A 2963-nucleotide genomic window follows, 5' to 3' on the forward strand; every position below is an offset into this window, starting at 1 on the left:
GGTGCAGCCACTGTGGAGGACAGTTTCCAGGTTCCTTAAAAAACTAAAAATAGATTTACCATATGATCCAGCAATCCCACTCCTGGGCATATATCTGGAGCAAACTCTAATTCAAAAAGATACATGCACCCCAATGTTCATAGCAGCACTGCTTACAATAATCAAGACATGGAAGCAACCTAAATGTCCACTGAAGATGACTAGATAAAGAAGTTGTGGCATACACACACACACACACACTGGAATACCATTCAGCCATACAAAAGAATGAAATAATGCCATTTAAAGCAACATGGATGGACCTAGAGATTATCATATTAAGTGCAGTAAGGCAGACAAAGGAAGACAAATATCATATGATACCACTTATATGTGGAATCTTTTTTTTAAATGATACAAATAAACTTATTTACAAACCAGAAATAGACTCACAGAAAATAAACTATTATTACCAAAAGGGAAATGGAGGGGACGGATAAATTAGGAGTTTGGAATTAACATATACACACTCCTATATATAAAGTAGATAAATGACAAGGACCTACTGTATAGCACAGGAAACTATGTTCAATATTTTATAATAACCTATAATGGAAAAGAATCTGAAAAAGATTATATGTGTGTATATGTATAACTAAATCACTTTACTGTACAACCTAAAACTAACACACAACATTGTAAATCAATTATATTTCAACAAAATAAGTAATAATTTTCTGCTTTGTATTTAAATCTTACATAAATGCATATATGTTCATATTTCATAATTAAAATGTAAATAAATGAATCTGAATGGAAGAGGGCTGGAAAAGCAAATTAAGTCACAGAAAAGAAAAAGACTTCAACTTGTTAAAATTTCTCTAAGAAGCCTTAAACAAATTGGTTGCCAAGGGGAGAGGGGTGGGAAGGGATAGAATGGGAGTACAAAATTTGTAGATACTGACAGGCATATGTAGAATAGATAAACAAGATTATACTGTGTAACTCTTCACTTTTGAATTTGTATATATTCACTTAATAAGAATCCCATCATAAAGAAATGTGTAACACAATTAACCACAGGGAATGGCCATGGTTTATCTTCCTCATGTTGTTTTTCTTCTTCATCGTTTTAATACAACTTGAATTTTCTAAGTGTTTCACCTACTTGTCTTAAATTTAGTCTTCCTTATTTGTACCAAGTCATTATATTTATAGTCACACATACACAAAGCTTATAAAGACTCAGTTTGTTTTCTGCTAGAAGATACATGACGCCCACTTATTTCCTTTCTTTTAGCCAGCACCTCAGCTGCCAAAGAAAAGACAGGAAGGCCTGTCTTAGCTTCTTGTTTCCCCAAATCAGGATAAATGAGTGGCTTACAGGGTATATGATTCCAAAGCCTGGCAAGCCATCATAACTAGTTTGTTCTGCTGCCTACTGGAACTCCAAATTGAGAAAATTAGAGCCCAGAAGTAAAGGGCAAATAGCAAGAGACAAGAGATAGTTTGCATGGCTTTTATATAGACTTTGGTGCTGGGATCTTGGGATCCTTTCCTACTGAGCAGCATCTTCTTGAAGTGTTTCCATAGGGAAAAGATTCACAGCAGAAAAGATATCAGGGACATAGTAAAGGGTATGAAGTTTATTAGCATGAACAGAGTCATATTTGAAATGTGTCAAATGGCCCTCAATTTGGTCCTCCAAGTGATGTTTCCTTCATATGCATTTGTCTGGATATTTTCATCTATGCTTACTGCCGCAAACTGAAAAACCAAAAAGAACAAAGTACCCAACGTTATCACAAGAAGTACACTTTTAATTCTTCACCTTAGGTGAAGGAAAATAAGGCTGGAGAAATTGGCTATCTTGAACAAATAAAATATGCTGAAGGCAGCAGCAAACTAGATGCTATAATGATTGCTATTGTCCAGGCAATAGTAGTAATTCTTGCTCTTAAATTGTCTAAATCTGGATTAAACATATTTGCGTATCAATTTATTAATATTACCCAGAGTAAGCCAATTCTGGAGAGTCCCAAAGCAGTGTGAATTCCATCAGCTGAAGAGATCTTCGGTCACTTGACCCAGTCAGTGCAGTTCACCAATGCTATGAAGCCACTGGCAAAATTCCCTAGAATAAGGTATGCTATTAACAGGATAGAAAAAATGCTTGGTAGTAAATTCATCATGTCTGAGGGGAAAAAAGCCAAACTTAATATCACTGCTTTTGACTCCTTAGTGTCCTAAAGTTCCACCAGTACCTGGATTCTTAGTGTGTAGTAAAGTCCATGTTTTCTTTTAAATTCCGAGATCAGTGTCAAGGAGGAAAAAACCACGGGGCGCTGCTGGATTTGTTTAAATATGTCTTTACAAAAAAAATTTCCAAAATAATTTAAAAGAATTCTTATTCAAACACTTATGCCCTTGCAATAGGTTGAAATATTTCATAGACGATGTTGAAATGAGAGCTAAATTCTCATTTGCTAACATGCAAATAAAGACATATTCTCTTTCATTGTTTTGCAATAGTTTTCCTTGTCTAAGCTCTACATAATTTGAATTCATCAAGTCTTGATGTTAGCTAGTAAAAATTTAAATCTAGTACATAGAACATGCAGCAAATATCTAAACTGATAGATGGAATTTAGCAATTCATTGATGATGTAATAAGTCTTTATCACTGAAGATTTATTTTAACAAAAACATTAGATCCTCATAGGATGATTTAAAGGACTTTATCTATAGGTTTTCTAAGTTTTTCCTATCAAAAACTTTTCACATTCCCTAGGACCCTCAGAAAGGCTAATACTTCCTAAAATTGGGTGCTGCTAACTAGTACTGACAAATAGCTTTATTGTTTACAAGCTCATAAACACACACACACACCAGCTAATATTTCACTTGGTTTCCTGAAAAATTCTGAGGAACTGTATCACACATATTATTGTTCCATATTTCCAAAATGAAAAAAATTAATCTTA

General features: G+C 34.1%; 1 pseudogene; it reads right to left on the minus strand.

Annotated features, from left to right (window-relative positions):
- Positions 1 to 807: 807 nt before the first annotated feature.
- Positions 808 to 2496, minus strand: LOC116150357 (putative taste receptor type 2 member 33; annotated as a pseudogene).
- Between the last annotated feature and the right edge of the window lie 467 nt (positions 2497 to 2963).

The sequence above is a fragment of the Camelus dromedarius genome, chromosome 25, assembly GCF_036321535.1.
Source record: "Camelus dromedarius isolate mCamDro1 chromosome 25, mCamDro1.pat, whole genome shotgun sequence".
Classification (NCBI taxonomy): Eukaryota; Metazoa; Chordata; class Mammalia; order Artiodactyla; family Camelidae; genus Camelus; species Camelus dromedarius.